This window comes from Eptatretus burgeri, chromosome 1 (assembly GCF_056783735.1).
Source record: "Eptatretus burgeri isolate ZD-2024b chromosome 1, Ebu_testis_v1, whole genome shotgun sequence".
NCBI lineage: Eukaryota > Metazoa > Chordata > Myxini > Myxiniformes > Myxinidae > Eptatretus > Eptatretus burgeri.
In genome coordinates this window covers 93,199,881-93,213,182 of record NC_140961.1, presented here as the reverse complement: position 1 = coordinate 93,213,182, position 13,302 = coordinate 93,199,881, and the positions used below count along the sequence as shown (strand labels likewise).

General features: G+C 46.5%; 1 long non-coding RNA gene across 1 annotated transcript; it reads left to right on the top strand.

The window, feature by feature from the left end:
- Positions 1–2,317: 2,317 nt before the first annotated feature.
- On the top strand, positions 2,318–11,668 carry LOC147034969 (uncharacterized). Its single transcript, XR_015060862.1, has 2 exons — positions 2,318–3,001; positions 8,792–11,668. It is a non-coding gene; the product is annotated as an uncharacterized LOC147034969 (long non-coding RNA).
- Positions 11,669–13,302: the final 1,634 nt, after the last annotated feature.

Genomic DNA, 13,302 nt, shown 5'->3' with positions numbered 1-13,302 from the left:
GGAGGGTTGATGATGGCAAACGGCATTTAGGGAGAGAATAGGAAACTTAAAGAGGTGTGACAAGATTGTGTGAGGAGCAAGGAAAACTAAAATGGCGCACAGTAGAGCACATACCTCTGCCAGGCTGAACAAATTACGTTTTGGATCCCATTGCCAGGCTGGATATGCATCCGGACCTCAAGCGAAATTGAATCGGCTTGTTCATGTTACCAACCCAAATCATCCACCAAGTTTTGTCATAATCCATCCACATATTTTTGAAATATCATGCAACATATCATTTTTGGCCCGACATCTCAGTGATGAAGAATCACTGTAAAAACTTCTCGGATCCGGATATAAATCCAGATCTTCACCAATTTTGAATCAATTTGTCGAAGTCACACACCCAACCAGTTCACCATGTTTTGTTAGAATCCATCTTAAATTTTTTTTTAGATATTGTACGAAATATCGTTTTTGACTACATCTCTCAATGGTGAAGAATCACTTAAAAAAAAAAAAACAGCACTCGGGAGAATGCATACCTCCGCAAGGCTGAACAGTTTTCATTTTGTAGCCCATTTATAGGCAGGATCTGCAGCCGTACCTTAACCAAAATCAAAGCAGCTTATTCTTGTCATGACACAAACTCATCCAACAAGTTTCGTTCGAATCTGTCCATAACTTTTTTTCAATATCGTGATTTTCATACACATATGTATGATCACATTATATATATATATATATATATATATATATATATATATATATATATATATATATATATATATATATATATATATATATATATATATATATATATATATATATATTGTTATGGAAATAGCCCTTATTGGACTACTAAATATAGGATTAGCTCAGATCCCCCATTAAATGCATGTATAGTTAGGTTGTTTGGTAAAATGGATGTTATATGTGTGTCGGAGATGAAAGAGGCTGTATTATTGTTGTGTGGTGGTGGAACGAAAACTCCCTCTTCTTCTTCCCCATCCCGGATGAGGCCCGCCCAGTCAGCTGAGAGGGTGTGGCCAAAAGAGGAAGTGACGCGAAGGGGAGGAGTTTTGTCGGCTTCGAAAAGGAAGAGAAGGCATCCTCGTGTGTCGAAGGAGCGAACGAGAGAGAAGCTAAGGAGAGAAAAAGAGTACAGTGTTTGGAGAACAGTCGCTCTCGAGGCGTGCTGGTGTGTCGAAGCGAGCGAACAAGAGAGAAAATGAAGCGAACGAACAAAAGAGCAACTGTGAGAGAAAAGGAGTTGAGTTTAGAGAAATGGCAGTGGGCTTTGAGAGGCTGCCTGCACGTCGAGTCGGCGATCGACTCGTATGGGGAGGTGATTGACAGGTTCGGCCTGCGTCTGGTCACCGAGCCTCCGTACTTACTCACCTCACGGCTCGACACGTTTGTCGATCCGCCTGCTGAGCTCAGCAACTCGACTTGGGCCTTGTATGGAGAACAGGCCAGGCCTGGATTTGTATGCTGGACCTTGAGAGAGATCAGCTGAGGCCCATCGTCGACATCATGCGGGGTCAGAGCGCGCGGAGACCGCGAGCGGTGCGAAGGGGGCAAGAGTACGACGCCTCCATTTCGCCACAAGGCACGTTCGAGCTGAAGCTCGAATCCATGGACATCCGCCTGTTGCGAGCGACATTCGTGCTTTTGACACTGTCCTCTCGTCCATGAGACATCACCAAGTACTCTGTCTTGTCTTGCATGCATGCTGTCTGTCTGTCATTGTCTGCACGTTGTTTAAGGCATATCTCGGTAGCGTCCCCCTCGAAACCTGTAGTCCATGGTTCCCTAGTTAAGAACGGGTTGAGGATTGTTAATAAAAACAATGTCGTGAATTTTGCTTGTGTTGTGATCCCCGATGTACCCCAATAAATCTGATTAATTCGTATGAAGTTGCCGCTACGGATTAATTTGTGTCGCGTTGAGGAACGATCCTTTCGATTGGCATTTTAAACCAAAATGTTTTCAGACTGGCAGAAAACGCTCGGCATCTGACAAAACCAGTCTGTAACGAGGGGTTCTATTCTTCCCAACTGGCAAGGAACAAGGATTATGTTGGTATCGTGATTGAAGACGCGTGACCCGAGGCATGTGCTGAGCCGGCCGGCGTTATAAACCCCGGAGACGGTGGTGGTCAGGGTGGCGCCTAGGACCAGGTGAGAATCCCGCCACCCCGGATCCGCAACAATATTATATATATATATATATATATATATATATATATATATATATATATATATATATATATATATATATATATATATATATATATATATATATATATATGTATATATGTATGTGTATGTCGGGGATTGTATGTACTCTAACAGCAACCAAACATGTCTACTAGTGTTTGGTTAAAACTCTTGAGTTTCAATTGGAAAGAGGGAAAGGATAAATCTTCCCATTAGTTTATCTGTGCACTGTCAAGAAACTTGTTTTGACATTGTTACAACACAGCTGGCCTTGTCGACCGTTCGAATGACCTTGCTAATCGGGCAGCTGAGCTACCTGGAATCTGTTGGACTACTGCCCAGAACTGTTAAGGCCTAAACAACATGTAGGAGGCTACCTTTTAAAATTCCTTAAGGAATCAAGGGTGTTGTTTCTGCACTCTCTGCGCTCTCTTATCAGCAGTACTGACAGAAGAATGCAATAGATTAATGAATGGTAATAAATCCTCTTTGACACGCAGTCATTCAAAGGTCGCAGTAAATTGAATATAAGGCAGTGCCGAAAGACCGCTCACCAGAGGATTAGGCTGGGTGGACTATTGTGTTCAAAGCCTGTTGTCTCCATATGCATATGTCTGATGTGAAATAAAACCTTCTCTCCCAAGATCGGTGATGAACAAAGCTTGACCTTAATCGCTGTGGACCTCACCTGGATCTCAACAATTGGCGTAGTCGGCGAGGGGGCAAGCCGGATCGAGGAGGAGCTCGAGAACCCTGGTGAGACAAAGGAGGAAAGAGCCGGCCAGCTTAAGGAAAAGGTAAGAAAGCTGCCTCCTTTCTCACACTGGGGATACTCGTTGCTCTCTGAGATCTGTCCTTGCCCTTTCAAAACGAACCAGGGGAGAAGGAGGTTTATTTGCACATCGGAAAGGGGTACCCGGGAAGGTAAGGGCCCATTGGAAGGTTGAGGGGAACCCCAGGACACTCCTTTGGGAGACCGTGGGGGAGACCCAAGAATACGCCAGGGCCAGGATCCGAACGGGAGATTGAGAGGAGGGAAAGGTGTGAAAACCCCGTTGGGAGGGTGAGGGAGCGGGAAGTGTGCATTGGGAGTGTGAAGAAACACCCCAGGCGGAGAACACTAACCCGGCCCAAGAAAACTCTAGGAAGGATCAGTGAAATAAGGATATATGGGAAATAAGACGTCAAAATCAATAGGGGATAAAGATGCCCCACCCCCGAATACAGCTGCGGGATTAATGTATGAAAAATATGGACCTAAGTCATGCACTCAATTGGCATTGTGGGAAAGGTGGACAAAAGGGGATCCACACCCATTCCCAAGGTGGGGTTCTCTAAGATCAGAAATCGTAGATAATCTATCAAGCCGGCTAGAACATCGAATGAATGATAAAATAAAACCTGAGCCAGACATGCGAGCGTATGATATGTGGGAAGAAGAAGCCTTACAGGTAAATGAGGTGGCTAGAAAATTAGTGGAACAAAAAGTCGAGAAAATTGGAGCACAAACTAAGGGGATGCAAGTAAAAGGAAATCTTCCCGCCCCTGTAACTGCAGTGCAGAGGTGGGAAGACCAGGGAAACAATGCAGGTGTTCCACCTGCGTGTGTGAATAGCACACCAAGTCTGTATCCGGACCTGGGAGCCATGGGACTGCTGGCCACAGCCTCTGCCTACCCGGTCCAAGAAATAATTCCAGCGGGCCCAGGAGGGCCAGCTCAATCGGTGTACAGACCGTTTAGAGAGAGTGAATTGAGATCGATGAAGGAGCGAGTACTAGAACTGAGAGGGAATGTGGGAGCAACAAAGGAATTGATAATGCAGTGGGTTGAGGCACACCGTTGCTCGCATAGAGACATTGGAGTATTGTGCCATGCAGTGCTGTCCCCATTTGTGTGGAAAAGGGCTAAACAGGATGGTAATTGGCCAGAGGAGGAGCCACAGGGAGCAGCGGCATGGACTGCCGCACAGAGGCAGACTGCACGTCAGCTCCTCTATGATGCAATTGAGAGCGCAATGCGGCCGGCAACGTTAGATTGGGATAAGATCTATGAAACAAAGCAACGCCAGCGGGCGCGCGACTGAATTCATGCATAGATTAGTGCAGGCATTCTTGCAATATGGGGGTTTCCAAGTTGAACAAGAAATACCACAACGAGCGTTGACGAACTTCCTAATGGAAGGACTCAGACCTCAGATTAAGAAGCAGTTAAAGTATGTAATGCTCGGCTGGCAGGCAAGACCAGCAACTGAGATTTGTACAGCTGCCGACCAATGTTCATCCCGGTCAGAAGAAAAGGAGAGCGCGAAAACAAAAATTAAAGAGGAGGTGTTCCAAATGGTATTATTAGACAAAGTGGCAGAGCAAAGGAAGAATAAAGATTGGAGAAAGTGGGAGCTAGAGGAAGATGACATAGACTCAGAAGACGAAGAAACGGCTAGACAGTGGGATCGCCGAATGAGAATCCAACAAAGGCCCCCGCCGGCGGCACCGAGAAGAGGGAAACCCAAGAAACAGGTAGGGAAAGGTCAAGGTTGGACACGATCGCCTCTACAAACACGCTCAAAAACTGCAGCAGGCCAAAACCGAGCACAACCAACAGCGCCACCGCAGGAATGCTTCCAGTGCGGGAAGGAAGGGCATTGGCGAAGGAATTGCCCTCAAGGACAGCCGGGGTTTCAAGACGGTGGATCAAGACGGCTGCAGGGTCGTAAGTCATATTGACACACCGCTGGTGGACCCGTGTTGCAGGGAGCTATGCTGACACTAACACCAACAGAGGAGCCGACCTTCACTCTGGATGTTTCGGGTAAGAAGCTTCCTTTCTTAGTCGACACGGGAGCCACCCATTCCACTATCGCAGCGAAGGAACTGCCAGGAGTTGAAAAATCAAACACCGAAGTACAAATAGTAGGATTAGAGGGTAAGGTACAGACTTTAAAAGCAACAACACAATTACCAGTACGGTGCGGACCTTTGCAAGAGAAACATGCTTTCCTTCTCACAACCACTACGCCAGTTAATCTGCTAGGTAGAGATTTGTTGTGTAAACTAGGATGCACGATAGCATGTACAAAGGGAGGGGTTTATGTTGATATTCCCAGGGACAAGACACATTTGGCAATGATGATCCTGATGACACCGCATCCGATTGTTTATTGGTGGAGACTGCCGGAGGAACCAATTAGAAATGCTTGGTCATGCCTAAACCTTATCTCAGACGAAAATAAGGAAATGCAAACGTGGTTAGACAATGCACAAGTGACAATGCACACATACTATAACCCTCCACATTGTACAATCTATTATGATGCGGGAGGGGATGACATTGAATTTGCGGAGAAAATTGCTCCGCACTTGGAAACACGTAATGATTTATTGCTTTGCCGCCTAATGGTTGGTAAGGAAGGTGTCGCAATGGAGGTTAAGCTCACAGACGAGCAAAGGCAGTTGACAAAGTATCCGCCGGGAGTAACCTCACATACAACAATGACTACAGCAAAGGGATATCACCCAAAGGATTTGGGATTTATGGTTTACCGCCTACAGGAGGCAGCAGTGAGCTGCACAGAAACAATAGTGCACTGGGAAGTGCATAAGTTGAAGAATAACGAAGGATGGATCTGTGACCTTATGGAAAAAGAAATACACGGACTGGTGGAAGAGGTTAATTTACCACCAAAGCGGGAAAAGGCATTGGAAATGATGAACACGATAGAAAAGGTGGAAAATCTGATGGGAGAGGTCCCACCACAATTGTGGACAAAACATGATAATGATGTGGGTCGAATCATTGGGGCAACGCCTCTAGTGGTTAAACTCAAACCAGGAATGCCTTTGCCAAATGTGCGCCAGTACCCTCTCCGTAAAGAGGCAGAGGCTGGCATTGCACCCGTAATCAAATCCTTGAAGGAACAGGGTATAATTGTGGAAACTACAAGTCCGTGTAATACACCTATATTGCCAGTGAAAAAACCACAGAAAGATAAATGGAGATTTGTCCAAGATTTGCGAGAAGTGAATGAGATAATCCAAGGTGTTCACCCCGTGGTACCTAGTGCAGAGGGACTGATAACATCTATTCCCGCTAACTCCACTCATTTCTCAGTCATCGATCTATGCTCTGCGGTTTTTAGTGTACCCATCGATAAGGAATCGCAGTTTTTATTTGCCTTTACGTACAAAGGCCGTCAGTACACATGGACTGTATTGCCCCAGGGGTTCGCAGACAGTCCAACTTTATTCTCGCGGGCTCTACACAAAGATCTAGAAGATGTTGTTTTCAAAAGTAATTCAGTCCTGCTACAGTATGTGGATGACCTGCTAATTTGCTCCCCAAATAAAGCAGCGTGTACAAACGATACGCTGCAGCTGCTACGGGCGTTAGCAACAAAAGGCCACAAGGTAAACAAAGACAAACTGCAAATGGTCCAAGAAAGGGTCAAGTATCTGGGACACTACATCTCCCACGGAAAGAGGGAGTTGGACAAAGGGAGGATAACCTCGATCACGGAGGTCCCCCGCCCTCGCACGAAGAAGGAGATGATGCGATTCCTAGGTATGGCAACTTACTGTAGACAATGGGTTGTTGATTATGCAATCCTAACCAAGGAACTGTATGTTGTGGTCGGGAGAAACCAGCCACATAAAATCGTGTGGAATGAGCAGATGGGGGAATGCTTTACAAAATTAAAAGCAGCACTTTCGGTGGCTCCCGCTCTGGGGCTACCGGATTATGACAAAACGTTCTTCCTTTACTCTCATGAAACAAAGGGATTTGCACAGGCTGTGCTAACACAATCGCACGGTGACCACCAACGACCAATCGCATACTTCAGTCGAAGGCTGGACCCGGTCGAACGCGGCCTACCTTTTTGTTTACAAGCAGTGGCTGCAGCCAGTTATGCAGTAAAACGCACGGCGGAAATTGTAATGGGGCACCCGCTGGTTTTAAGGGTTCCCCACTGTGTTGCGGCTTTGCTCACACAAAAACAAACACAGCATTTAACCAATACACGTCTGATGCAGTATGAGACGACTCTCCTACACCAACCGAACCTACAGATTGAAAGATGCAACGTTCTTAATCCAGCCTCTTTGCTGCCAACGGAGGACGACGGCGACCCACACGATTGCACGGAGGCGATCCAGGAAGTATCCACTGTACGCCCGGATCTAAAGGATCAACCACTAGAGCGACCGGACCTCACCTTGTTTGTTGATGGTTCGGCATACCGAGGACTAGATGGCTCGGGGCATGCAGGATACGCTGTGTGTACGATTGACGAATTAATGGAAGCGTCCCGTCTGCCTTCTCATTTCTCCGCCCAGCAGGCGGAATTGTGTGCCCTTATCAGGGCCTGCGAGCTGTCTGCCGATTCCGTGGTGAACATATATACTGACTCTAGCTATGCTTTTGGTGTTGTACATGACAAAGGTGCAATATGGAAAATGAGAGGGTTTCTTACCTCTGCAGGAACACCAATAAAGAATGGCAGTTTGGTGTCCGAGCTGTTGACAAGCATTACACTGCCAGCGGAAATTGCAGTCATTAAATGCCGTGCACACCAGGAACTGACAACTGACATTGACAAAGGTAATAATAAAGCAGACAAAGCTGCAAAAGAGGCGGCTAGTCTGCCTTTGCCTTCGATAATGCAGGCACGATTGGCGAAAGAGCAAATCAAGCTGCACCAATACAGCTTGCCAGACATTATTGCAATTCAAGCTGCTGCAACACAGAAGGACCATGATAAGTGGCAAGCAGCGGGAGGAGTAGCGGATGACAATGGACTTTGGTCAAACAAGGGGAAGGTAATAGCACCTGTTGAAATCCTTCCATGGCTTGCACGCATGGCCCATTTGAATGGACATGTGTGCAAGAGGGGGACTGTGAGACAAGTACAAGAATCATGGTATGCCCCAGGAATTGGGAAAATAGCAGAAGGGGTCTGTAAAACTTGCCAGATATGTCAACAACACAACCAACACAAAATTGATAAGATAGGGCAGCCGGGAGCCCACCCGCCCCCATGGGGTCCTTTTGTGCACCTACAAATAGACTTTATAAATATGCCACCATCATGCGGATATGGAAATGTCTTGGTAGTGGTAGACATGTTCACTAAATGGGTAGAGGCATACCCATGTACAAAGGCAGATGCTGCCACCGTTGTGAAGCACTTGTTAAAAAGCTTCTTCTGCCGATTCGGCATCCCTCACAAAATATCACATGATCAAGGGGGCACTTTACGGGGGAACTAACACAGGCAGCGTGTAAAGCACTGGGAATAAAACAGGCATTTCACTGTGTTTATCATCCAGAGTCAGCAGGCGCCGTGGAAAGGCAGAACGGTATCCTAAAGAACAAGCTGGCGAAACTAACAACGGAAACAGGGTTGAAGTGGCCAGATGCATTACCCTTGGCACTAATGAGCATGCGATCCACAGTGAACCGGAAGACAGGGTTATCCCCTCATGAAATACTAATGGGAAGGCCGATGCGACTTCCCGTAACTGCCCCCACCGACATAAACAAATTGAGTATTGCAATGATGGATGAAAACATGCTGACATTCTGTAAACAGCTCTCCAGGATCGCGAGGACGATACACACGAGAGTGAAGGAGGCCTTACCCGAGCCGGTGGAAAGGCCGTATCACACCTTCCAGCCAGGAGACTACGTACTGATAAAGCACTTTACAAGGAAAACGGCCTTGGAACCACGGTGGAAGGGACCGTTTCAGGTATTGCTGACCACCCCAACTGCCGTAAAGTGCGAAGGTAAGCCTGCTTGGATACACTTTTCACACTGCAAACTTGCCATCCCAACAGAGGAGGAGATTGTGCAAGAATGAACCCATTACAGCAAATCCTAGTTGCCATAATTGCCTCATGGATGGGAAGCTGGGAAGTGGAAGGGCAAATTGATAACTGGACAATCCAACCCATCCAACAGAGGGGGAGAAGAGCAATTGGGAACCACACTGAACATTTACACGAGTTGGGAGTACATGGGATAAATACATTCTTACTTTTGTCGCACAAATATGCTACATTAAGTAATGAGACCAAGTGCTGGGTGTGTGCTTATCTCCCGCACTCCTCACAAACGGGTTTGCCATTATCTGTGATCCCATTTGAGGAAATAGACTACTGTGGTGCTGCTTGGTACAACAATTTTAATTTGACAAAAAAAACAGTAACTCATCATGTGTAGACTTTACAGGTGCGTGGTACCCTCCTTTTAATTTAAAGAAAAGACCTCCGTACTTCAGAATCACATATAAGCGTATGGGGTTTATCTGCCTTACTTGGACAAAGCCTCATGCCAGATTTCAGGCAGGGAACTCCACTTGTAATATATCAATAGAGATAAGTGACTTACCAGCCAACAGGAAGGGAGAGAATGGAACATATCCGAAGGTTGCATCTAATGGCACATATTTTGTGTGTGGGTATAGAGCCTACCCATGGCTGCCAAACAAATGGGGCGGTTCATGTTATCTTGCGTACGTCGTACCGCACATGCGTTTGATCACTGACCCATTCTCTGAGATAGATCGGACACGACGTAAGAGAGCTATATCAGATGGAGCATATGCAGCAATGATAATTTTCCCCGATATGGGGCCTGGGTTGCAGGTAGGGAACTTATCAGCATGGCATCAACATTGGAAATAATGGGAAATGATACCGCTGATGGTTTTGAGAAAATTAGCGCGGAGCTGGTCGCATTAAGGACTACTGTAATGCAAAATAGAATAGCTTTAGACATGATCCTAGCTGAAAAAGGGGGAACATGTGCTGTAATTGGCAAAGAATGTTGTACGTACATCCCAGATAATTCAGAAAACATTAATGACCTCGCGGGTCACATAAGGAAAGAGGCGAGCAAATATAAAGACTACAGTGGTGATAACATGAGTAGCTGGTTAAAGGGATTGTTTGGGGGTTGGGGAGGAAGTGTTTTGAGATTTTTTATAACAATCCTGATAATCATCGTGGCAGCCTTTATATTACTGATGGTTTTCAAGGTAATTGCCCAAAAGGCCATTGGAAAGTGTTTTTCAGGATGGACAACAAAGCCCAGTACCCAGCTAGTACAGACGGAGATGGCCCCGGTGAACACCGCTGGACTGCTGCCATCCTCAAACCTCCCTGCACTTACACCTACCCCCCCTTACCCAATACTATGTACCCCACCCATGTCACCCCAACCCATGAACAATGAAACATATTGTAACCTTGCAGTAGTCGCCGATCCATTACTTTGGCTTCCTCCGAGTGATGAACAATTGCTTCAACTCACATTGGACGAATGTCTTTCGTTGCTTGCACCAATTGAAGGGCTAGGTAGAAATACCATTTGATTTGCCTTGTTGGTAATTGCTGGCAGGTTGTGCCTTCATTATACTCTGGCTTGTAGTTTATCAAATATTCTTTTGCTTTGTTCATAAAGAACATTACATTTATATACTTTAACACTGCCTTACTTGTTGTTCATGAAGTCCATTAAGCGGCAATATATATATATATATATATATATATATATATATATAATCAAATATTTAATGGAACGTATATTCCTGTATAACTTCATTCTTGTTTAGCCATGAGCAATTCTTGTACGAGCAGCTTTTGGGAGTGCTTGGCTTCCTTATATTCTATGTTTAAATGTTGCGATATTTCCCGATTTCCCTTGTTGAAGACTTGGGGTGTTAGTGGACCGGTTGGAAAGTGGGTAGGAACCCCCTTTTGGGCTGGGGGCGCAGCTGGAACTCCCGATCGTTTTGGTCCATCTGGAGCTAAACCTAAGGATGGCCACCCACTGGAGGTTGCTGTCTGCTGACCTGCCGGCCTGCGGATGCTCCTTTTCTTCATTTGTAGTTTCTTTTGCAAATGTTTCAAAGAAACAAGAGGAGGGAAATGTCGGGGATTGTATGTACTCTAACAGCAACCAAACATGTCTACTAGTGTTTGGTTAAAACTCTTGAGTTTCAATTGGAAAGAGGGAAAGGATAAATCTTCCCATTAGTTTATCTGTGCACTGTCAAGAAACTTGTTTTGACATTGTTACAACACAGCTGGCCTTGTCGACCGTTCGAATGACCTTGCTAATCGGGCAGCTGAGCTACCTGGAATCTGTTGGACTACTGCCCAGAACTGTTAAGGCCTAAACAACATGTAGGAGGCTACCTTTTAAAATTCCTTAAGGAATCAAGGGTGTTGTTTCTGCACTCTCTGCGCTCTCTTATCAGCAGTACTGACAGAAGAATGCAATAGATTAATGAATGGTAATAAATCCTCTTTGACACGCAGTCATTCAAAGGTCGCAGTAAATTGAATATAAGGCAGTGCCGAAAGACCGCTCACCAGAGGATTAGGCTGGGTGGACTATTGTGTTCAAAGCCTGTTGTCTCCATATGCATATGTCTGATGTGAAATAAAACCTTCTCTCCCAAGATCGGTGATGAACAAAGCTTGACCTTAATCGCTGTGGACCTCACCTGGATCTCAACATATATATATATATATATATATATATATATATATATATATATATATATATATATATATATATATATATATATATATATATTGTTGTGGTTACCAAATTCGCAAACCACCATTCAGGTCCCTTAGGTGAGATATCTCGGTAAGTATATGTGTAGTTAGGCCCAAACCCGTTGTCGAGTGGGAATACATGTCATTTATGCGTGCTGCGACTCTTCAGGATAGCCGTTTTTCTTTTACTATCTTTATTTTGGACCAACCGCCATTGTTACCACCACCAGTCACAACATCAACCACCAACCACAACGCCGCTTCACCACAACCGCCACGACCTTCCCGTCACACCTCGCAACCGTCGCATCGCCACCGTTCTTGCGCCGCTTGTGGGTACCGGTGTTGGACTCGTGCAGGGCGCGCGCCGAACAGCGTGTACAAAACCACGGATTTTCTGCTTCAAAAACGGATCAAAAACGACACACGCCCACTTTTGTGCCGTCCAATCGGTGAGCGAGGGGCGATTTGGCCCCGCCCCCAGGGCGTTGGAGGGCGATCGATATATGCAAATTTATGGATCAAAAAGCATTCACGCCCACTTTTTCTCGGGCCAATGGGGAGCGAGGTGAAAGGTCGAAGGGAGGGGGTCAAAGATGAGAGGGCGAAGCCACGGGGCTGATATAAGCGACCGTGTTCGTCAGTCCAGTGAGTAGTAGAGTCGAGAGAAAACAGAGAGTTAAGACTTCGCGGGCGGTGGAGTTGGCAAGAAGGAGCTGGTCGTCGTCGTGTGCGTCGGAGTCGGAGCGGAGGGGACGGAGCTGTGGAGAGGCGGCGAGGGCAGACGAGGGGGTGCTCGCGTCGTGCAGGGAGCTGCACCCCAGGGAGGCCGACAGCGCGACCTGGCCGAGGTGGAGACGCTCGTCGCGGGACTCGAGACAGAGTAGGAATCCTCTATACCCCGAGCATCAGCAACCCCCTCCTGTTTCCCCCCGCGCTGAGATAGTTGAGGCACCATCGCCGCTCCGCGTCTCATCACCAGACGGGTAGGCCCGACCCGGTCTCGGCCTCAGGCCCGCCTCATCTTTGAGGGTATTCTTTTCCTTGGTTTTGGGTATGTGTTGTCGGCGCCGTCTGTGAAGTAAAATTGTATAAGTGTTGCCGTGTGCTCGGTAGTCGGATAGCTCTGCATTGTGTTTCTCTTTTATATTTGCTTTTTGTGTAATATTGTGTTTCTTCTCCTTTTACATGTGCTTTTGGTGTAATTGAATATGTGTGCTTTCCGTTCAGCGCGAATAAATGTGCTTTGTGTTGAACTGTTTCCCTCTTCGCTTCGTCATTTCCTTCATTGAATCCTCATCTTGCTTCACGTAAAGGGTTGGTAGTGGGCTGAATATGCCCGATAATTAATCGAACCGTCGAGGTCGACGAATAACACCGCTCGGTTATCCCGATAGTACGGAACGGGTCGCTTAAGTGGCCCGTGTCCGAAGTCGACCTGCGGCGAGGTGCGATCGCCCGGTCTACCCTCCGCGTGGGTACTTAGGTAGGTCGAATTTGGCGAGCAACCCTATCCCACGCGGGGGCTGAT